The sequence below is a fragment of the Carettochelys insculpta genome, chromosome 3 (genome assembly GCF_033958435.1).
Source record: "Carettochelys insculpta isolate YL-2023 chromosome 3, ASM3395843v1, whole genome shotgun sequence".
In the NCBI taxonomy this organism is placed as follows: Eukaryota; Metazoa; Chordata; order Testudines; family Carettochelyidae; genus Carettochelys; species Carettochelys insculpta.
Genome location: NC_134139.1, coordinates 117906012 through 117930839, shown reverse-complemented (window position 1 = coordinate 117930839; position 24828 = coordinate 117906012). Strand labels below are relative to the sequence as shown.

The 24828-nt window shown below is 44.1% G+C and overlaps 1 protein-coding gene and 1 long non-coding RNA gene across 3 annotated transcripts in view; one reads left to right on the top strand and one right to left on the bottom strand.

The window, feature by feature from the left end:
- Positions 1-24828, top strand: part of SLC35F1 (solute carrier family 35 member F1) — a 413157-nt gene that overhangs the window by 382672 nt on the left and 5657 nt on the right. The gene's annotated exons all lie outside the window — the stretch shown is intronic.
- On the bottom strand, positions 866-24020 carry LOC142011355 (uncharacterized). 2 transcript variants are annotated; one of them, XR_012645062.1, is made up of 4 exons: positions 23975-24020; positions 22389-23854; positions 16598-16684; positions 866-1001 (listed from the first exon to the last, which is right to left on the bottom strand). It is a non-coding gene; the product is annotated as an uncharacterized LOC142011355 (long non-coding RNA). The 2 variants fall into 2 exon arrangements; XR_012645061.1 differs by lacking the exon at positions 23975-24020 and having other exon boundaries at positions 22389-23944.

Genomic DNA, 24828 nt, shown 5'->3' with positions numbered 1-24828 from the left:
TGCCTGTTGCACTCTACAAAACATCATAGAGAGCAAGGGGAAGGCCTTTGTTCAGGGGTGGGAGGTCAAGGCTGGCACAGGCTACCTCCAGCCGCTGCCCCTAGCCACCAGGCCCACCAGGACAGGATCCACATCTGGGAAGCCCTGCACTGGTACTTCGACTAGGGTCCCCAGTGAATGTTGCCCCAGCCACCCCCAGTGGGCCTTCCACATGCTCCCCCGCACACCCTGCACCTCCCACACACTCCCCCCCTCCCACTGAGCACATAGCACACAGAGGTATTAAAATAAAAGTAAAAGTGTATTGCAGAAGTATTAAAATAAAAATATAAGTGTATTACAAACTACTAAACCTGTGACTAGAACGTATTTGTCAACAGAACAGTGGGGATAACTATATACAGGAGGAGGGATAACTATTTACAGAAGAAGGGGGACCGAGGTGGTCCGGGTATTGGATCATCACTCCAGGGTGGGGGTGAAGGGCCGTGACCCCTGCTGGCTCTGGGTCCCACTCCCCCTCATTGTCCGGGGTCCCTGGTAGGGCTGGGTGGGGGCAGGGAGTATGGAGAGGTACGGCCATGGATTGGCCTCGGGCCAGTGTTCAGGCCAGTGGGCTTCTTTCCTGGGGCCCTGGCCAGTGGGACCATGGTGGGAGGGGCAGCAGGGAAGACACCAAGGGGGACAACAGGGGGCAGCTGGGCCAGGAGCTCCCAATACAAGACCACAATGTCCCTGAAGATGGCCATAAAGTTCCCCCAGGCTGCCCAGTGCCAGGCGCCTTCCCTCTCCTTGAAACAGAGACACCACTCCACCAGTTCCACCTGGCACCACATGGAGGTGATGATGTGGAGGCCCTTGGCTGGCCACCTCTGGGTCTGCAGAGAGCAGGCCTGTCCTGGCGCTGGTGGTACCTCCGGGCGGTCACTGGCCCTCACCTCTAGGGGGGCTGTCTGGGACCACAGACATGGCGAGGCTCTGCTGGCCCTCAGATGGTGCAGCTGTGGAAACAGGGGAAGGGAGAAAAAGGCCATGAGTACCAGCCCTGCTCCGTGGCCCATGCTCCCCATCCACCTGTGGGTGTTGGGTCCCAGTGCTCTGTCCCCCATCCATGGGTTCAGTGGCCCTGTGGGCGCCCCCTTTATGTGATCCACCCTCCCACTCCTTCGCCCCACCAGGATCAGGGTGAGGCGCTGTACGTAGGAGCAGATGCTGACAGGCACTAGTGGCCATGCCACCATCCCGGGGCTGTGGTCCAGCTGGTCCCGGACAGACCAGGGTCTTCTGGAGGTGTGGGGGGCCCCCAGTTGTGTAGGGTGCCCTCGCCCCATGATCCTGGGATGTGTGCCCTGTGGGGTACGTACCTGAGGGTCCACCACCAAGGTCAGGGGATGCCTGTCAGGCGGATCCCTGGCTGGAGTTGTGGGAGGGAAGGATGATGACCAGCTCTCCTGCCTCACTGGACTACTCTGCTGCTTCAGTGCCCACCTCCAGCTCCAGCCCTGGTGGTGCAGGGCTGTGTGACGGCCCCAGCTCCTGCTCCTCAACCTGCCGGGGCTCCTCAGCTGCAATGTTGAGGACGGCCAGCAGGGAGGAGGTGTCCCAGGGGCCCAATATGTACCTGAGCTCCCAATAATAGGGGCAAGCAGCAGGGGCAGCCCCTGACTGGCTGACTGAGTCCCAAGCCCAGGCATAACCCTGCCCCAGCTCCTTAACCTTACTCCTCACATGGTCAGGAGTGTGGGCAGGCTGACCCCGGGCAGTCAGGCCCTCGGCCAGCCAGGCAAAAGCAGCTGCATTCTGCTGCTTGCTCCCCGTCACCTGGAACGCCTGCTCCTCACTCCAGAGCACCAGCAGGTCCTGGAGCTCGGCCTCACTCCAGGAGAGGCCACCCTTCTTCTCCCCCGCTCCAGCTTCTCCGGACCCTTGGGAGCTCTGGGGTCAGTCAGAGAGGGAGTCCTGGGAACTCTTGGGTGGTTGGCTGGTCACCATCCCCTCTCCATGGGCTGCAGGGGGTCGCTCTGAGGCTTGCAGGGGCACCACATGTGATGGCTGCTGCCTGCATGCTGTCAGCTTCCTGCCACGAGGTTTCCTGGTCCGTGCGGCTTTAAGAGCCACTGCGCACACAGACCATAGAGCCCTGCAGGGGCTGGGCGGCACATCTCTGCATCCCAGCTGATTGCTGCCATGGTGGACCCCACTCTTTCGAAGTAGCTGAACACAGAGCGTCTACGCACGTCATTTTGCGAAGTTAGAGGGAGAAGTAGCGCCCTATTCCAATTTTCTGGTTGGGATGGTAGTTTCAACATCTGCAGCGCCTAATGTCGATTTCAACTTCGAAGTAGCACACAGCATGTGTAGACGCAATGTGCGCTACTTCTAAGTGGTGCCTGCTCTTTCGAAGTAGCAAGCTAGTGTAGACACGGCTATTACGCCTTTCCCTGCTAGGTTAAGGAACCCTATAGCACACAGTAGCTGCGTCTACACGTGCACGCTACTTCGAAGTAGCGGCACCAACTTCGACGTTAGGCGGCGAGACGTCGAAGTCGCTAACCTCATGAGGAGATAGGAATAGTGCCCTACTTCAACGTTCAACGTCGAAGTAGGGACCGTGTAGACGATCCGTGTCCCACAACGTCGAAATTGCCGGGTCCTCCATGGCGGCCATCAGCTGGGGGGTTGAGAGATGCTCTCTCTCCAGCCCCTGCGGGGCTCTATGGTCACCGTGGGCAGCAGCCCTTAGCCCAGGGCTTCTGGCTGCTTCTGCGGCAGCTGGGGATCTATGCTGCAGGCACAGGGTCTGCAACCAGTTGTCAGCTCTGTGTATCTTGTGTTGTTTAGTGCAACTGTGTCTGGGAGGGGCCCTTTAAGGGAGCGGCTGGCTGTTGAGTCCGCCCTGTGACCCTGTCTGCAGCTGTGCCTGGCATCCCTATTTCGATGTGTGCTACTTTGACGTGTAGACGTTCCCTCTCTGCGCCTATTTCGATGTTGGGCTGAGCAACATCGAAGTTGAACATCGACGTTGCCGGCCCTGGAGGACGTGTAGACGTTATTCATCGAAATAGACTATTTCGATGTTGGCTGCACGTGTAGATGTAGCCAGTATTTTCTCTTCTTATATGCTGTACTCAATTTACCTGTTAATCTTCTTTTTTGATAAACAGACTGAGGTCTTTGGGTCACTCCCTGTATGGTATTTTCTCTAGTGTATTTTCTCTAGGTATTTTCTAGAGTCATTTTTTGACTCTTTTCTGTGTCATGTCCAATTTTTAAACATCCTTTTTAAAATGTGGCACCAGAACAAAGTAATCCAGTATCTATTTCTTAAGTGCCATGTAAAGGTAAAATCACTTCCCTGTTCCCTAGTTTATACATCCAAGGATTGCATTAGCCCTTTTTCTCAGGATCACACTGGTAGCTTAAGTTGAGAGTTATTTGTACACTATAACTCCTAAATTCTTTTCAGAGTCATGGCTTTCCAGGGTACAGCGCCCCCATTTCATATATATGGCCTGAATTCCCTTGTTCATAGATGTATTATTGCATCTGGCTGTATTCAAATGTGCTTTGTTTGAAGAGGCACAGATGCACAGAGGCACAGACCAAGCAATCGCTTGGATCATTCTGTGTGACTGCCTGGCCTCTGTTCTCATTATTTACCCCTCTGTGAGTCTTTGTGCCATCTGCAAATTTTTATCATTGGTGATTTTATATTTTCTTCTAGATCACTGATAAAAATGTTAAAGAGCATTGGGCTCCTACGGAACTCTACTAGAAATTAAATGTTGATTCTATGCTGATCACTGCTTTTTGAGATCCTCTGTTTAGCCAGTACTTAATCTATGTAATGTGTGCTTTGTTGCCATTATTATATAGTACTGTTTTTAATCAGATGTCATGCAGAACTAAGTAAAAAGTCATACAAAATCAAGTATATTCCATCTATACAGTTACCTTTATCAACCAAAACTGTAATCTCCTCAAAGGATTAAATCAATTTTATTACACAAAGGCTATCTCCTTCAAACCATTAGTTTTCCTATTGTGGAATACAGTGGTCTCTGACTGTCAGTGGTGGACCAGTACCATCAGTGTTACGAAATTAATGTATAATATTTCTGCTTTTTATTTTTCATTTTTGTTGGACTTATTTTTGGTTTGGGTTTTTTTGTCTCAGTCTTAATGTTAATAAGAGCTTTTAAAATTTCCTCCTCTTCATTTTTAAGCCATATGTTGTACTTAGTGAGAATACAATTCACTTAAAATAACAATCTAAGTAGTTTATTTTACATTTTCCACTGGCTAGACCATGCATACTGATTACGTTCTGCACCAGGGTGACAGGGAGGCCCAGTCACACTATATCATTACCTAGCAAACCACCTGCAGTAAGTTATATTATGAGCTGTCAAATTCTGTTTTATCCAAGATTTAGCCATGAAAATTCAGATATTCTGGACATGGCAACAATTTCTGAATCAGAACAATTTGGATATTATATGGATGACCAAAAAAGGTCACAAAACTTTCTGTATAAGAAAATAAAATAGGAATAACAAAGGAATCAAGAATTCAGAAATAAATGATATTAAAGATGTTTTTACTACTGGAGCACTGTAAGTTCAGAAGAGGACATATTTCATATTATATCTAATATCAGTTTTCTGTTGAAGACTGTGCATAGGAATTTCTTAGAGAGCTTAAGAAGACACAGTATAAAGCTGTTTTTCTAACAGATAACAAAGTATAAATAATTGCTAGACTCTGGTTTCATTTATGCCACTGTCAGTACAAAGTAACCCCAATGAGTTCTTTATATAAACTTACTTAACTGGGAAATCTGGTCCTAAGTAAAGACTTGTCTACATTTACTGAGCTCAGTGCTGTGGCGATTGATCCCTGGGGGTCTGTTTAGCAGGTCTAGTGGAGGCCTGCTAAGTTGACTGCCAACCATTCTCTTGTCAACTCTGATACTTCATGGAATAAGAACATAAGAACAGCCACACTGGGTCAGACCAAAGGTCCATCCAGCTCAGTATCCTGTCTGCTGACAGTGGCCAATGCCAGGTGCCCCAGAGGGAGTAGACCAAACAGGTAAGCGACTTCTCAGGCCATCAATCTCCAGCCTCTGACAAACAGAGGCTAGGGACACCATTCCTTGTCTATCCTGGCTAATAGCCATTAATGGACCTAACCGCAATGAGTGTAGCTAGCTCTTTTAAAAACCCCATTATAGTCCTAGCCTTCACAACCTCTTCTGGCAAGGAGTTCCACAGGTAGATTGCGTGCTGTGTGAAGAACTTCCTTTTATTAGTTTTAAACTTGCTACCCATTAATTTCATTTGGTGTCCTCTAGTTCTGATATTATGGGAACAAATAAATAATTCTCCTTGTTCACTTTCTCCACACCACTCATAGGCCGTGTCTACACTAGCCCCAAACTTTGAAATGGCCACGCAAATGGCCATTTCAAAGTTTACTAACGAAGCGCGGAAATGCATATTCAGCACTTCATTAGCATGCGGGCAGCCGCGGCACTTCAAAATTGATGCGCCTGACCGCCATGCGGCTCATCCCAACAGGGCTCCTTTTCGAAAGGACCCTGCCTACTTCGAAGTCCACTTATTCCCATGAGCTGATGGGAATAAGGGGACTTCGAAGTAGGCAGGGTTCTTTCGAAAAGGAGCCCCGTTGGAACGAGCCGCACAGTGGCGAGGCGCATCAATTTCGAAGTGCCGCGGCCGCCCGCATGCTAACGAAGTGCTGAATATGCATTTCAGCGCTTCGTTAGTAAACTTCGAAATGGCTATTTGCGTGGCCATTTCGAAGTTTGGGGCTAGTGTAAACGTAGCCATAGTATTATATACCTCTATCATATCCCTGCTTAGTCTTTTCCTCTTTTGATAAGTACCGTTGATACTGGGCTATTTCCACGTTGCTGAATAGACCTTGTCTCCTCTGGCCCTCCCTCTTACTGGGACCCCACTCTTTCAATACCCCTCTGAAACTACCTCCTCCACTCATGCATCTGATGGAGCGGGTCTTTGCCCAGAAAAGCTTATGCTTCAAAATATCTGTTAGTCCATAAGGCACCACAAGACTTCTTGTTGTTCTCAGAGCTACAGACTAACACAGCTACCTCTCTGATAAAAGACGGCTATGTTGTCTGGGTTTTCCTCTTGCAATAGTTAGTCAATTTGACTATTTGAAATAATGTCCTGAACATCTGAGTGTGATCAAACAGTTTCAGAAAATGCTGTTGCACTTTTTTTTTTAAACCAAGGTTGGGGGCAGAGTAGGAGAAAAGGTTTGAACCAGTCTACTTGTTGCTTTTTCTTTTGTTGAACTAAGTGCTTGGACTAAAGCTGATTTAAGTCAACAGGAGTCTTTCCATTTCCTTTAATTGCCAATGGATTGAGACTAAATTTCAAGATCTGGAAGATGCTGTGCCTCTGTAATTTGAGTGGGATTGTGGGAAAATTAAACAGCTAATGCAAAGGGTAAGGGTGAACAATAACAAGAAAAAGGATTATAAATGAATACGTCTGCAGGTCATATGTTACTAGTGCTGAGTGCTGAGCTGCTTTTGCTTGAGCACAGACAAGCTTTCACAATTTCTTTTCTCCCCCAGTCTACGTATTATAACTCCAAACATTTGTTTGCAGTTATCCACCAATTTCGCAACTGTCAGGAACCTGTGTTTCAGGATATTTCCTCCGAAGGATAAGTATATATTGAAAGCTCTTTCAGATAGGAACCATGTCCACCTCTGAAGTTGAATGGACCCTAAAACAATGGGACCACTATCCTGATGAGGCCTTTGGGAAGTATCACTCCAAGGCTGTGTCTACACTAGCCCAAAAGTTCGAAATAACTGTGGCAACTTCAAAATCCCCTTATTTCTATCTGCTGTTAGGAATGAGGGGATTTCGAAGTTGGTGGGGTCCTTTTGAAAAGGAGCCCCGTCTGGACGAGCCGCATGGCAGAGAGCCGTGTCAATTTCAAAGTGCCGCTGCTGCTGGCATTCTAATGAGGCACTGAGTATGTATTTGCATGGCCATTTTGAAGTTTTGGGCTAGTGTAGACACAGCCCAAATGTTTAACAATTATTTTGCTAATGACTAATACCATTCTGAGCAATTCAAGCTATTGATGAGAGATAGCAACCTGATTGTTTTTTTTACTCTTGAGTTTCTCTTCCTAGCTCTAAAATTCTTCCTACTGTGTCTCACCTGCAGTAGTACAGATGCTGTCAACCAATATAGTGAAATAGTGCTGTGTAGGTGCCTTCTATCTGAGGAGGTAGAATTCCAAGTCAACGCCTGATTTTCTTTTCATCAGTTAGAAACCAACTTTAAAAAAAATCAGACTTCCAAGCTTGAAAAACTGGCTTTCAGTTTGAGAGAGTTAGAGGTACTTTTAGTTAAATGAGAGCACTTATTATTCCTTGGTTTTTCCTCAGTAGAAAGAAACAAGAACTAGTTTTGGTTAGGGCCCCACCAGGTTTTCCTTGCTCACAATATAAAAATCTAAAGTGAACTTCAGGGGAGAGTGCAAAATGGAAAATAACTCACTCCATAGCAAGATTTCATAATCTGACAGCAGATTGTTCGCAACTTTATACCGAGATGCTAGTTCTTTGAAAAATTTGCATTTTCCAGGAACTGCTCCTTCTTATGCATGCTATTTTGTATTTCAATTTAAATGTATTATTCATAAACCAATGAATTGTGAAATAATTTATAACTGCCATTTTCTGGCCATCAAAATGTATAATATAATAGGCTACAAGTGTAATGCACAAAGTAATACGGAGGTTTCAGATGCAATAAATCATTTTTCAGATGCAGTTACTTTATAAACATCAATTGTCATGGGCTGCAACAAAGTTTTAATGAATTGTTTCAATTTTGGATTTTTGGACTATTGTTTTAAAAGGACCATCCACAATCAGTGTAACACTGCACCAAGCCTGTGTTTGCATCTATTTGCAAGTCAGGGTACTACATTAGGATTCACGAAGGGCAAGTCATGACTGATGAACCTAATTGACTTCTATGAAAAGATAATTGGGTCTGTGGATATGGGGAAAGTGGTGGAGGTGATAGACCTTGGTTTTAGCAGAACTTTTAATATGGCCTATCACAGTAGTCTTATCAGCAAGTTAAAGAAGCTTGGCTTGGATGAATTGACAATAGGACGGATAGAAAGCTGTCTCACTGGGTAGTGACCAAAGGTTTCATGTCTTAGCTGGCAGCCAGTATCAAACATAATGTCCCAGAAGTTGGTCCTGGAGCTAGTTTTTTTCTTTTTAACAACTTCATTAATGATCTAGATTAGCAATGGGTAACCAAGACTAGTGAGCACCAAGGGCACCATGAGTGGCCCTTCTTCATCTCAATGGATGGCACGCCAGTGATAAGCAACCTGCAGCCTGTGGTCAACTATGAGTCCACCTGCGGCCTGTACAACCCCTCTCTGCCCCCTTCATGCCTCTTGGGCACTGGAGTTCTGTACTTCCAACTCCTCCTCCACTCTCTGAGGAGTTGAAATGCCATGAATCCACTGATTCAAGTTCCAGCCCCACTCTTGCTCCTTTCTCTCAGATCTTTAATGCTGTGAGTCAGCTGTTTGTGGCTGTTCAAACTCAGGGAGGGAGGGGAAAACTGGAAATAGAGCATTAATGAACAGATTCATGGCACTCTGAAAGCACTGGCAGGGAGGGAGAGGCATAGGAAGTGCATGAGAGGTATGTGGCTAGGGGAGCAGACAGGGCTCAGTGGGTTGCATGTGTCCCATGGACCACCGGTTGTCTATCACTGATCTAGGTGATGGGATGGATTGCATCCCCAGCAAGTTCATGGATGACACAAAGCTGATAGAAGAGGTAGATATGCTAGAGGGTAGCGATAGAGTCCAGAATGACCTAGGCAAATTGGAGGATTGGGCCAAAAGAAATCTGCTGAGGTTCAACAAGTTCAAGTGCACTGTCCTGCATTTCAGATAGAAGAATTCCATGCATTGCTAAAAGCTGTTGACTGACTGGTTAAGCACCAGTTCTGCAGAAAAAGACTTGTGGATTACTGCAGTTGAGAAGCTGGATATAAATCAACAATGCGGTGTCGTTGCCAGGAAGGCTAACAGCATATTGCGCTGCCTTAGTCAGAGCATTGCCAGCAAACTGGGGGAAGTGATTATCCCCCTCTATTTGGAACTGGCGAGGCCATTTCTGGAGTACTAAATCCAATTTGGGCCTCCTCTGCACAAAGGATGAGGACAAATTGAAGAGAATCTAGTGGAGGGCTATGAAAAATGACTAGAGAGCTGGGGCACATGACTTATGAGGATACGCTAAGGGAACTGGACTTATTTAGTCCTCAGAAGAGAAGAGTAAGAAGGGATTTGGTAGCAGCCTTCAACTATCTGAAGGGGGTTCCAAAGAGGAGGGAGCTAGGCTGTTCTCAGTGTTGGCAGATGACACAACAAGGGGCAATTGTCTCAGTTTGCAGTGTGGGAGGCCAAGGCAGGATATTAGAAAAAACTGTTTCACAAATAAGGTGGTGAAGCACTGGAATGGCTAACCTGGGGAGGTGGTGGAACCTCCATCTTTCGATGTTTTTAAGGTCGGGATTGACAGATTCCTGGCTGGGATGATTTAGTTGGTGTTGATCATACTTTGAGCATGGTGTTAGGAGATTAGGATTGGAAGATACATAGGGAGGTCATCTCATCTATGATTCCATGATTTGCCTTTTTTGACACCGTAATTGGTGTTGACACCATAATTTAGACCTCTTTTTAATTCTAAGTTAAGTCTATGATTGAAAAAGACTAAGAATGGCAGCAGTGTTTTCTGCTTTGATACTACAAAGTAATAAAGAAAATTGTAGCGATGTCTGTACTGTAGACCTTGCTTTTGAGCATCAGTAGATCGTTGGCCATAATAGCTTTTTTCTCCTCTGTCCTATGAAAGATGCTGCTTTTCTCCAACTTATTGAAAAAGGGACCCAAAACCTTATTATGCCCGAGTCCTGCACACCGCAGCAAAATTACTGCCTTTTGAAATAGGGCGCGTGCATGTGTGTGTGTGTGTTCATTGAACCACACATCTCCAGCACCAGAACTAGTTTTTTAACTATGTTGGTCCCAAAAGAGTAGAGAATGTAATAGCATCAGAGATGCTCTATGGCTATTTGAGTCCAACTCATGTAATTTAATCTTGGTTTTTAAGTAAGACTATGGGTGATCTCAAAGATGGGAGAATAGTAAATAGTTCAACTTAAATACATTTGCACTCCTTTTAAAATAAACACTTTTCATTAAGTGCAGTTTTGTCCATGCAGATAGTCTCAGCAAGGGAATTTGAGCGAAATAAAATTCGTGAAATCGCAAATGAAGTTTGTGGTGAAACATTGATTTCCCCTCAAAAAACAACCTCCCAAAAACAGCCCCCCCCCAAAAAAACACCCAAAATCACTACCACCTCTCAAAAAAAACCTTTTCAAAAAAAACAAAAACAAAAAAAAACAAAGCCCGGACACTCACCAGCTCCGGTGGAAAAGCTGCTGGAGCCCGCTGACTGGGGGTACCTGGTTGCAGGTGGCCAAGGATACCTGCAGGGTGGGTGCCTGCCCATAGGCATCTGGCCCAGTGCGGCTTGAGCAGCCTGGTGGTAGGGTTCCTGGCCCCATGTGTGGCTCCAGCAGCCCAGCAGCTGGGTGGCTGGCCCCGCAGTGGCTCAAGCAGCCCAGTGGCAGGGTGCCTGGCCCTGCGCATGGCCCCAGCAGCACAGTGATGGGGTACCTGGTCCCATACGCAGCTCCAGGAGCCCAACAGGAGAATGCGTGGCCCTGCATGTAGCTCCAGAAGCCTGGCGGTGGGGTGCCTGGCCCCTGCCACAGGAGTGCGGCAGCCTGGTTAGTTTCCCAGCTCCCACTAGTACTGGGGAGCTGGGAGCCAGGTGCAGCACTCATAGCTTTGTGGGATAGATAGGGGACACCTCTGGAGGCTAATAAATTTGATTTTAGAGTATGGTGCTTCTGCACTGGCCTTTAATCAAACTTCTGAATTCGAGCTTGACACTATACCCGTCAGGTAACTGCAATTTTCTAATATCGAGATTAGTGCACCCAAAATCAAGCTAACTGTATTTTCAGTGAAGACAATCACCTGGTAATATCAAGCTAACTGCCTTAAATTTGAATTTATCTTGTAGTGTAGATGCAGCCAGAGTGAAGAAGCAATAGCATGCCACTTGTCTGAGCAATCAGACAGCTCAGATGTCACATTGCAGATATGGACTGCTTCAAAAAACTAATTCAGAATGAACTGAAGGAGTACAAATAGCCAATGAATGTATAAAATCAGTCTGCTTATGACTAATTTGGGAGAAGGAAAAAAACTCTAAACTAGCTATGTTGACAGTTGTCCAATTGTTTGCTCAGATATACTTAAGCAGAAAGATTACATTCTCAAAACAATTATCATCTGGGAAAAAAGGTACATTGCCAAAATCTTGTGCTTTGTAGTCCAAGAGGTGCTGCTTTTCAGATAAAATTTGGAACTAAGATTGCAGGTATCCTAATAGAACATGTTGGTCTTATGGAATTTAGTTAAAAGATCCAAAGATGAGCTCCAGGATGATGGCCAATTTTTCTCTAAATAATGCATGTTCTCACAGTTTAGCTTATATATGAGAATACCATACTTTTCTTTGTACATTCAATTGCCTTATCCTAGAAAGAAACGTGGAGGAATGGAACAGAACTGAAACTCAACTCCTTAGGGTTGATCTTACAGATTTAACTGTAAACTGCTGCATAACACAGAAGGGATTTGGTGAGGTGTGGAGGTAGGAAAGATTAAAGTCCCTGAACCTTCAGACTTAGGGATCTACCAAGAAATGATCCCTCAATTCCACTGACATAGGAGCTATCGACAAGACTGAATGAACCTCCAAATAGATCCCCAGCTGATTCCTCCCCAAGCACCATGTGGCTCTCTCCCTTTCTGCTTCTCAGAAGACTCAGAAATGAAGGAGTCCAGGCTGTATTAACACCCAAACAGATTTCCATGGAGAAATCCAGACTTTTTCAGTGACAACCAGTCCCTATCTCAACTTCGCCATACTGTGTAGAGCATCTCAATAGGCCAATCCAATGGGGTTATCTGAAGAAGTCATGGTGTCACAGGGATGGCATGCCCCGTCCTTCCAAAAAGATGTGGGGTTTCTACACATTTTTGTGTATCAGTGAAAATGATATGGCAATGTACTACCAAAATTCAAGTCCTTAATATATGGAGATATACCTGTCTCATAAAGCTGGAAGGGACTTTGAACAGTCATCAAGTCCAGTCCCCTGCACTTACAGCAGGACCTGTATCACCATCCCTGACAAATTTATTTTCTTTGCCCTAGACCCCTAAATTGCCCCTCAAAGGTCGAGCTCAGAAACCTGGGTCTACAAAGCCAGTGTTCAAACCACTGAGTTATCCCTCCCCACTTTGCTTTGTCAAGGTGAAAGATACTATTACATGAAACCTAATTCTGTTTTAATGGAAACCATTGTAGTGCCCAGTATTGGTCACTTTTTAATGAATATTTAGCTTTTTGACATTTGCAATGCTTTACATAGACTTTCCAAAAATTAGGTTTATAGGATGATATTTAGAAGAAGGCCTGCTGCCCTCACAGACTGAAGTCTGACTCACTAACTTTTTTACAGCTCCCAAGGCCTACTCAAAAACCCATTGAAGTTAAGGGGCTGGAGGGGCGGATGTGTCTTTCCTTTGACTTCAGGAAGCTTTGGATTATGTATGTAGACTTGGTCTTATTTCATCTGAAATCTTTTTTAAGGGTTCTTGAAGGAGTAAGTGAGGAGTCCTCCAAATTAGTTCCTTGGAGGATAAATTTAGATGTGGATGAATAAAAAAGGTATATTTGAATTATCCTGGGAAATTGACTCAGTGTATTACATCAGGATCATGGAACAACCTGCAGGATATTTAGACCATCATCACTAGGACCTCTTTTTTTTTATACTATAAAAAGGGGTGGGAAATGAAGAGGGATGTTTAAGGAACTAATAAAAAAAACCATGCTGTGTAAGTTAGGGTTGACACTTGTGCAGCTATCAGTTAGTTCTTTTGAAAGACATCTCATTTTTGTAAAATAATGTTAACACTTTTACATTATTAACATTAACATTAAAAATGTAAATCCAGTTGCCTATAGTGGACTGGAGACACTCTGTATGGCAGCCTTTTAGTTCTCTTCTTTGTGGAGTTTTGAGCATGGATTTAAGAAAATTCATCTGCTGAGTTCATCAGGGATCCATTAAAATTTCTGTAGGATTTTGAGTGGACTTTATCTGGGGGCCTCCAACTGGAGGCCTTGTGTCCCTGAGTCACTCTGCCCCACTATACAGCAGCCAGAATTACTCCAGGTAGCCCAGAGTGGCTGCAGAGGCGGGACAAAGTCGAGGGACTTCTAGAGTGACCAATAAGGAGCCATAAAAATTAGATACAAGGCAAGCAGCAGAACAGAGTCTTCAGTTTCTGCCTGAAGCTTAAAGAGGGAGGATCAAGTGGCTAGATAGAATGGCTGAGTAAATGGACCATGGACACTTAACTGGGAGAACTCAATGGAAGCAGAGCAGAGCCCAGGGAAAGCTATCACAGAACGTCTGCCAAGCTGGCTGGATAGTGGAGCAGCAGCACCATGAAAATGTCAGCACAGATTGAACTTGGGAGGCTAAAACCAGACCCTGACCAGACAAGACAAAGATACTGAGAGGAGCCTTGCTGGTATGATTTAAGTTTGAGTCTAGGGAAGCCTGCTGAAAAGACATTAGCTGAGGGTACCAAGATGGACCCCAGCTGGGCTGTTGAAGTGCCTCTAGGCAGAAGCCATACAACTATGGCCCTATACCAGGGCCGGGGAAAAAACTCAAGACTGTATGTCCTGGAATTGGAAGAACAGTGTCTGGCTCTGCCTGAGGTCTGAGTCACTGAAGACCCACTGAGAGAGAGGCAGGTGCCACCTGATTGAAAAAACTAAAATCAGAAGCAGACTGAACCAACCAAAAGAGGGATGACTGCAAGAGGTTGGTATCACCCCCAAAAAGACTGTGATTGCAGGCATATCAGCCAGAGGAAGGGGGCACTCATTAGACGCACATCCCAACTCCGTTACCATGACAAAGTAGGCAGTAGAAAAGGTCAGTCCTTTCGCATTCTCCAAAAAATACTGCAGTTGATGAACTGCATTTTGAAAACTGAAGTGAAGAGTCAATTAATAAGTGGAGGAGAGTAGCTCATGGTTTCTACGGAATGCGAAAATACGGCTATTCACTCACATTCTCCTCATTCATCCCACTTGATGTATCTAGACCGGTTCAGAGTGATTAATTCTTGTATATGGAACTGGATGAGATTTGTACAAGTGTCAGTGAATATGAACTGAATTTCCAGTATGCATCAGCCAGCTTTTCTGTGGATGCCTTTTGAAATTCAGTGGTTTCCATTCAAAACCAGTCAGGGCTTAATTTCAGTTTGTTATCAGATTCATTTAGGAGATTTTAGGAGTTAAGCTGATGCAAATACATTCAAATAGAAACAAAGAAAAATATTTGCATGAATTTCTGGAAGGCAGGTCAACTATATGTCAAACAACCAATGCATGAGAATGGTTTTACATGAACACTGGTCACTAAAAAAGATGCTGTCTCTTGCCTCTCCTGTTTGGCATTGAATTGACTTCATGAAAATAAAATGTAACAACAAAAGCAATGCATGACTTAACAGTAAATTAGAAAGCAAAGGGATGCAAAAGCTGGGTCAATCCTACCTCTTAGTAATAACATGCAAGCCAGTGGGAATATCCAGAAGGAAATAATGCCATAAATTGGCCAGGAGACAGCCATATTCACCAGCCTGAACAAGATTTGATTGTCAAGAATTCTATGACTTAAAGATCAAACTATGACTCTTCAGCTCAAATGTTATTTCAGTCTTATTATATGGAAGTGAAAGCTGGAAATCTACCTATACCCTTTGCTTTTGAAAGCAAATATCCAAGGAAAATATACAGTATTTTATGGAATTTGTCAAAAATGATTAAATTTGATGGCAAATTCAACACCCTTGGATCTCTGAAGTTATCCTGAATGAAGTTGAAGGTATCTGGGAAGTACATTTGGAATGAAGCAAGAACATTTCTTGCAGCAGGCATCTCACCAGGCAGCTGGAGGAATGCACAAATGGGGCTAACTGAAAGAATTGTGCCATCAAACAGTACACAGAGAGGGAAAAAGTATGGGACTTAACTACCTAAAGGACATGCAAACAGCAGCCCATGATAGGGATGACAGAGCGTTGTTTGTGCCTTGAGAGATTTCATGGTATGGAAAGGATTCAGATTCAGGGCCAGGAAGAAAAAGAAACACTACGACTTGCCAAATATGTCTCAGTTGACTCCATTCAAGATGGAGGGCGGGTCTAACATTTTCAGTCATGTTTTGGGGAGCAAAGAAGCCAACCTCTTGGAAGCTTGAAGAGAAAGGAATCATCGTATTCTTCCCCAGGTGGTTTTTATTGACTTACACTGAAGGCAATGTACTGCAGTTGCACATTATTTGGGTCAGTGTGGGAATGACCTCCAGTTGTATGGCTGAGTTAAAGAATGCAACTCCTAACACCTGGAAGAATACATATAAACAAAAGACTCAAAAAGAAGCAATTGCAGTAACCTTGCTTTCGAACACCGTTAGTCTCAAATAGAGCAACATAAAATTGATTGCTGCAGGCGGCTTGTGCTTTATTAAATTCTTAGGCACACAAACAGAAAGCAGTCATGACAACTGACAGCCATGGGAGAAAGAAATGGGGTGGAAGAAAGGGGCAGAGAAGAGAAAGCTGGCTTCTTAACCTTACCTCCCTAGGCAAGTGCCAAGGAAAAAAAAAGGAAAGAAGAGAAGATAGGATGAGAGTGGAGCTCATTCACATACACACAGTCCTAGCAGGTAAGTATTTGGGGAGAAAAGTGCACAGGGGGATCTTTGTAATGACATCCTCTTTGAAATCTGACACCTGACTTGAAGAGTTGAGGAATACTCTTGGCTGTATCTCTGTGGTTTGGGCAATATATCCATAATAAAAGTCATAGAGGACATGAGAAAACCCATAATGACTCAAATGGGATGTCTCTCCATTGTGACACAGCCTAGAACTTAGTCCCCAACCCAACCCAGAGTCGTAGACTTCGAGATATGACTAGAGTGGCACTGGGGAGTTCTTTGGTTATAACAACTCTCTAGTTTGTGACCAATTACCAGAAATTAGCAACTAAAGCCCACCACAGCCAGGGACCATGACCATAGTTTCCCACCTCCCAAATCAGAGAACAGCAAGCTGGGAGAGAAGAAACATTTCCCTTAGTAAGGGGCAGCTAGGGATAAGAGTGTAGCTAGAGCAACTTCAGGCAATTACAGGAAGCAGCCATATCCTCTTCCCAGCCAACACCAGGTAACCACAGCCCTCTGCCCATTCCAGGGTAAGGGACAGATGGTAAAAGAACCACAAAGAGCTGAATACTAACCTGGAGAGATGGCAGAGGGAGCCAGGGCCAGAGCACTGCCGTGTTCCTAGAGCTTGCTCCAAGCTGCAGTTTTGTCAGGCTTAAATTCTGTTAATTAGGACATTTGCTGTCATTTATGAAAATAAGGTAATGCATAAAACTCAGATACGCAGATGAGGGCACTAGGCCATTTATGCAAAATCTCCTGATATCTAAACCTCCAGCTGTACTGGGTATTCTTACTGAGCAGATTTGCATCCCACAGAGAAAACACCCTCCCTGCCACTTCTGGATTTGGATATAGTGCAGTTCATTTGCTGTATTTGAGGTGAAAATAGAAAGCAGTGCACAAACAAGTTCAGTCTCTCGATCAATTCATCAAACCAAGTGGAAATGTCTGTCTGCCATGTAAAAGATAATGAGAGAAATTCACTTTTAGTTCTCTTAGCTCAGTCTGTTCATGTACTCATGTGTGAAATTACCCAAGGGGGGAGAAGGATATGAATCTGTAAAGGAACCCTCTTTGACCTCAGATGTGATTGGCTGTGCAGATTATGCTGCACTGTGAATTAGTTTTGAAAACAGAAGAACCCATCAGACTACATAGGATTGCTGATTAGAATTAGGTACTGCTGGGGACTGCCTGTTCTGACAGCATTGAGAACATAAAGAGAAATACGAATGAAATGGACTCCGCACCAATGAAAGGTTTTGTGTAGATGTTGCCATTCTTTAGCAGTGTGTTCTTAGGAGGTTACTTCTCTAAATGAGTTAATATTTCATGGATTAATCATCCTGATTTGTTTGCTAATTCTTGTTGAAATGCCTAGAATTCACTTCTCCGGTTTCCCAAGTGGGGAGGAGAAAATGTAGTGGTTCATACATTTCAGATTCTTACCATTTAATGCGAGGCAGAAAATGTTTCCAAGACTTCTGACTTCAGCTAGTCATCTAATTGACATTTTCTCAACTCGAGACTTAAGAAATACAGTTGGGTTGCCATTGGCGGGTAGTTTGATGTTTCATATCAGCTCCCAAGAGGCTTAGTCTGCTGCTGTTCTCATGAAATAAAATTGTGATTGGAGAACCCCAGTGGGAAAATCTTCTCTGCTCTTGCAGGCTATTTCCAGTTCAATGGGCCGAATAAAAGAGAATTTGCATTTTCATAACCGTAAAAAATAATAGTCATGATCATTATCATGATGGTTTAGTGCAAAACCAAAATTAGCAAATCACTGAGGTTCTTTGTTTGTGTGGGCTTCTCTGTAGAAGCACATCTGTCTGTCACTTACGCTATTGTTTTGCCCCCCCCATGCCAGCAACAATGTGGCTCTGTTCAGCAGTGACAGGCAGAAGCACTTGTCTGCAAATTCCCCTTGCAACAGAAATTCCCTTAGCTGCACTACAAACACCATTTTATTTCCTTTTGTTCTGATTTCCCTTCTAACTTCATGATATATGAAAAAGGTCTTACTCTTCTCAGACCCAGAAGTGCATTTACCGCCCTTTTTAAAGCTTTTTCATTATTTTCATCTGCCTCAGAGGTGGGGAAGCTCCAGCGTGCCAGCTGGCTGCAGTTTGTCAGGGTTAGCCACTGGCAGGCAACAAGAGAGTTGCTCACCCAAACAATTGCAGGCCTGGAGGCCTGTATACAGCTGAGGGTCTGCGGCTCACCATTCGTGGGCAGTGGGAGCTGCGGGAAGTGGTGCGGGAAATGGCGAACTGTGGCCACTGAGACCTTCAGGGCCCCATGCCTGCGGACACTCATGTAAACAAACAGTCTGGCAGCCTGCCAGCAGCTAAGCCTGACAAACTACATATGGCCCATGGGCAGGAGATTCCCCAACCCTGATTTACTTCCTTAGTAGTTATTCAGGAAAGATGAAATTCAATGCAATATATGCTCCTCAGCAAGGACTTGCATTTGGATTATTTTGAAGCAGTGTTTCTCAGTTACTGCTCTGTGGGCCACCTCCACTCCCTGGGATCTTCCTGACACAGGTTAGGAAGGACACAAGCTGACCCCAGTATCAGAAGGGTTCAGAGACATCATTATAAGGCACAAGTATATCAAGTGGAAACAAGCATAGGTTGAACCTCTCTAGTCTGGCACTCTCAGAACCTGACCAGCACCAAACAAGAGAATTTGCTGGATCACGGATGGTCAATATTGTCTAGCACATTTCTAACACTTCCACTGTTTACTGGACTCTTAGAAAACAAATTACAGCTAAATAACAAAACAGAACACTGAGATCCGGAACTGGTGGCTGTAAACAAATTCTATGGACCCATAGGAAACTTGGCCACACCCATGGTAAGTTAATTAGCGGTTAATTAAAATCATGTCAGATGACAGATGTTACCAGATGGGAGAATGGTATATTAGAGAGGTTCAATCTATACCAATTTCAAAAGGTTTAGAGGTTCATTCTGGATAAGCATTCAGAACTTGAGATGCTTTCATCCAAACTTCAGTTAATTTGGAAACCTTGCTCCTTCACAATATGTCTAGATTTTCATGGATGAGATATATAGGAAGACCATACTCTCAGTGTTTTTAGGAATTTGTATTTCCAGCTGTAACTAGACACATATAATGCGGTTTTTAAAAATAACCAGGTCTTTTTGGCCAACCTGCAAAATGGTTCTAGTCTCTTATTTTAGTGAACTAGTTCACCCACCTGTAGCAGAAACTTGAAAGGGTTTGACCCCTATTTTCTTTGCTCACTAGGTGGTATTGTTTCACTGATTTCCTGGCAGGAATCTGTAGCAATCACGCATCACGATTACTGCCTACACCCCCAAATTATGCAGCTAAATCAGCTGTTATGTTTTCCACTAACCCTGACGGGGTGAATACATTCTGGCATCAATTTCCTGTGGGACAGCCCTAGGATACATAACAGAAGACTCTAGCCATTCAAAATCAGTACATTTGCTACATATACTGAACACGTCACGTCACGTCATATGTATTACCTGGTTACAGTTAGCTTGGCCTTTTTTGTATGATCATCTTCAATTTGACAAGCACACCATGTTTATTGTTTTTTATAAATTGAAAATTAAAAAGTGTTAATTGTGTAATTTCTATTTTCACTGCAGGTACTGAGTAAGGCGAGGAGCAGTATTCTTTATGGCTTTCTGATATTTTGCAGATTTCAATAGCATCAATTAATCTGTACTGACGTCTTGGATTAGGCTGCAATACAGACAGATCCTCCAGTAACTTCTGTCAAGCACAGCAAATAGGCTGTGATGTGTAGATTGATGTGTTGGCTGACTAGTTTGCACGTTTTGGGCAATGTCATAAACGTTCGTTGTGATGATGAGAGTAGGAAGAAATACCTCTAGCTGAGGTATTTATTTCCATTCTCTATAGAAGAGATCTCTGAATCCTTGTCAGATGCATGAGGCCATTTTTATGTTTTCCTGGTTTTTTTGTCGCCAAGGCCCATGCTGCGCATGTCATTCTTTTTCTGATTAAAGAGGGCTGGATGGGAATTCTTAGAAACCCAGCAGCACTGGTCATTAATTGGTAGAAGTATTTGATATTGAGGAACATGAAGCACTCCTTCAGCCTGACTATATTTTGGCATTTCCAGCTCCAGTTCAAGCTGACAATCGAACTGTTCTGGACAGGAACTCTCTTTTCCATGTATGTATGTGCATATTACCCTGTATAAAGAATGAAGACAGGTTTGGTTAAGCTGTCTAGGTACTATCCTCATCCAAGTAATTATCATTCCCTGCGGAGGGTTCTAACCTAGCTAAGCAAATACACAGAAAAATTCACTTTAATCCTCTGTCATTTATCTGCCATAGTATCAGCAAAGGCCTCTCTAGAAACAACAGGCAGCGTGGTAATTTCAGCCAGCTTTAGCACCATTTAAGACTTGTTTTTCTTCTATAAGGAAATTTCCACCTACTGCACTGAATAACATCTAGCTGCTCCTGACACGTTTGGCTAGTGTCAGGGATGCCATATCAGAGCACGAGATTATAAATGTCCGACCTTCTCTTGCTGATAAGTGTAGTCTTATGTCAGCTAAGGCAAATGTTCTCAGCACAGGGGTCGTGGCCTCCGCTGCTCTTCTCACATTTGCTAAACAAAGGGGAAACGATATGAAAAAGGCTGAGAACCATAGCTCAAGGGGACCTGTCGTCCATTACCGGTGAGATAGACTTTTGCATTGGCCAGCGCCAGTAGAGAGTTTCTGAGCTCATTGTGCACAAAGATTGCTAATGCTTCCTTTTGCAGGGGCAGGATGCTAGGTGTGAGGCCCCTGCTTAAAATTAATAATTGGATTTTAGGAGCTGAGTATCTGTGGGATTGTTGCCTTCTCACTGGCCCATCACTGAAGTTACGAATGTCACTTGCTGTTCTTCTACCTGAAGATTGCCAAATCAGTGGCATGGTGTTCCCAAAAGAGAGCGTCCTTCTTAGGAGCTCACTCCCTCTTACCCACTGAATCCCCAGTTTAAGAAGCTCTACAAGGTAGGGCCAGGCTTAGTGGCTTCTCTAACTTAATTGTTCATGTTTATTACCCCTAAATAAACTAACTTCTAAAAGGCCCCAGCTTAGACCGTAGCCACTCTGTCCTATATCCTGTGCAAACACACACTGCTCCATGGACCTAGCAATCCAACAGAGAAGGCAGACAGATGGTGGGAGAAGGTAAGTATTATTGTTCCCATTTTAGTGATAAAGAATTGAGGCACAGAGAGCTTAAGTGACATACTCAGGTATTACGGCAAATTATCCTTCTTCTCGATGAGATGAGGTTGACACTGGTTATATTAATTTGTGTGAATTTTGTGTTCATTGCTGTCAGGTGTCCAGTTGCAGAGGTTCTGGGGTTGCCACTTACAAACAGAGCTACAGATTTTCTTGCTGTGTTTCATTTTCAGTGTTCCATTTTTGTCCTGTTTAACATGGACAGAAATGGATCTTGGTCGGATCGATAAGCCTGGGATACTTTTATATTTTTCGCTAGTCTTACAAGGCATATGCCTGGAGAGAATGAGAGACAAGTTAGGAAAATGGAGAACAATATCTTTTTCAAGCTACCGGTCACCAAAAAGAACTGTACAACCTCTGACATCTTACAGTTCAGTAGTTCAGTGATATGCAGCACAGCAATACAAATTAAGTGATCCATTCAAACTCCATTTCTTAGAACAGCTGTTTTTGAAGTTCTTTCTTTTACTGCCTGTTAATACTGAATCTAAAGGGTTGAGGTTTTTGGGTCTGGATGAACTTCCTTATACAGACACAGCAATACAGCACTCTAGTGCAGCGCTCAGCAACCTTTTCACCTTGTGTCACACTTCAGCACTCACTATAATTTCACGGCACAGACAATATGTGTAACCCAATCCCCTCCCCCAGAGTCAGGCATCTCCAGTGCCCCCCCACCTACTCTAACTCAATGCTGGCAACTCACCAGAGCCACCATTGCCACCACCCCAGAACCACCACTGTCACCACCCCAGAGCTGCTGCCACCCCAGGCATTTCTTCCACATAACATGTGGCTCCGAGGCACACTAAGCGGTACTGTGAGGCACATCAGTGTGCCACAGCACACCAGTTGCAGAGCGCTGCTCTAGTGAATACTAGTTTCAGTAGAATATGGAGATTTATTATGGGGAATCCAACAAACTCTGCACAGTGAAAGGTACTTGTGGTAAAGTTTCATTTGATTAACATAGTTTGTGCTGATTTCAAAGCCTATAAAATCAATGGAAAGATTTGCATTGATTTCAGTGAGTTTTGGATGAGGCCCACAAAGTGCTGAGAAAATTACCTGATAATCAATGATTGCTCTTCCTCACTGGCCTGCTATATATCTTTGCTTCACCTCCCTCGAATGAAATAGGCTGAAATGCCTATTAGCAACAGCCTATTGTTACCACTTCAGCACTGCAGAGAGAACCAGTCACTAAACTTCTGAGAAAGTGACTGTGATAGAAAAGACAGGTAATAAGTAAATGCCGCTCTACCCTATAACTTCTTGTTTCTATTCTGGAAAGTGAGTTAAAGGTTATTGTTATATTTTGTTGTTGTAGGACCTCATTGCACTGAGTAATCTAGACATTCGTATGCTGTGCTGCAGTGTGAACTACAAGGCTCTGAATTGCAGTACCTCCGAAAGTGTTGAATGTTAACTGTCCCCTGTTCCACAAATGGTGTGACCTAAGAGAAACTTAATTTGTGTTAACACAGGCTTCTTTCACCACAGCTGTGTTGATGTGAACTAGATTAGTGCCCAGAAGTTGTGCACTACCAGAAGTTAGTGCACAACACTTGGTGTGCTCGGCCATTCACAGCCTCTAGTTGCAGGATAGCACAGTGTAAACACAGTCTCCAAGTTAACACTAGCCCCAAATAATTTACCATTTTAAAAAGACTAAAAGCAGACAAAGGTCAGTGAATGATGATAACAGAATAGGAGCAAAATATCTAGGCAAGGAAAGGCACAGGTCTTATTAGTTTGTTTCCCTCACCATGTCTCCAGACAACATGTGAAAGTGGGGAGAGGGATGCCATCAAAATATGCACTATTTTTATAAATAATATGTAGATTTCAAAATTCCCTGTTCACACCCTTTTCCCATGTCACATTTCTTCTCCTGACTCTACCCGTCTGTCCACTCCCATCTTCTCTCTCTGTCACCTCGCTTCATGTTCTCTTTGTTTCTCCTTGCTTGCTCCCAGACATCTGTAGTCTACATCTTCCGCAGTGTAAGGGTGAGTTCTCAGTGGGGGTCCTCATGCCCAAGACATTTTTGTGCTCAGCTCCAGTTTTCTAAGGCTACTGCAATCTGAATGATGATGATGCTCCCCACTATCGTTGTGACTGGCAATTTCATTGCCAACTCAATCAGGAGCCAGGCATCTGTGAGGGGGAAGGAACTTAGAGGCCCTCACAAAACATGGGGGTGGGAACCCTCATGTCTGTCCACCCTGTTGCTTCCCTGTGTCAGTTTCTGGTGATCAGGAATGTTCTTGACCTCGCAGGCAGAGATAGAAAAGAAATTCAGCCACCAAGCCAGAGTAAAACTCCTGAAGTCTGAATGGTATTTGGACTTGGGGTTTAGTTTCAGCCTAATGCCATAGTCATAGGTTAGTCATAATATTTGGATTGTTGCATCTGCTTTCAGATTCTTGAAACTCTTCCTCTGACCCTAAAAACTTTCAGGAAAGTTTGTGCCAGGAGTTTGTTTGAGCTTATTTGTAGTCACAAAGTTCCACTGAAAAGCATACCCTCTGCTACTGCCGAGAAGTGTCAGAATTCATGTGTGAGAAGAAAAGGAGAGACTTGAGGCATCCACAGGGAGTGAAAATTCAAATGAAAAAGAGAGGGGGAAAATACTGGATCAATTGACTTACAGTTTGATTACCACAGGGGGGAGATATCTGCCCAACTGCTCCTCGCAGGCTTGTGACACGTGGAAGGAATCCTTTACGAGAGTCACTCTCGCATTCTGCATTGTGTTTTTGGCTGGTTGATTACATCAGATCACACTGCCAGATGACACGTGAAGACCTGGTGACATGCTTGGCAAAACAGAGATTAATGCCTGATGAAAAGCAGAGCTTTGCCTCTTTCCATCTACAGTTCTTCTGACGTGCGTTAACTTTTCCCCTGTACTGTGCATTCCCTTCTGAAGTGTATTTATTACATGCTCCTTGTGGATAATGACAGCAGATATGGACTTGTCATCAGAGGTTTTGCTCCCAGCATTTTCAAAAGCCTTTTAGAGGGAGCTATTTCTGAAAAATGCCAAATGCAGCAGGCTTTAACCATAAATAGGAAGGTTGGGCACAAGCTCTATAACTCAGTGGTGTGATAGCAAGTTAATACCGGGATAAGTTAGCACCTATGAAGAAAATTTGCATTTGACAAAATTATCTCCTTGCAAGCATAGAGAAGTGGGGCAGAGCTGCTGAAGCTCTTGTTTGAATAATTTAACTCAGTTGGGGCTTCTAACACTGCATCTAAATGAAGCAAGAGAAACACATTTGGCACCTGTCAAAGTCCCATAATCAGCTAGGATTAGGGAACAGATTTGCAGCTCCCTTTTGTTCAGAATAATACATCCACCTCATGAGGTTGTCTGTAATTGGTTACAGGAAAGTAGTTAGCAGTCAATAATTTTATTCATTCTTGTATTCCTGACCACAGCTGACCGCTTGCACTTTTAGAACTCTTCCTAAATACAAAATCAGTTCTATGTCCTTGA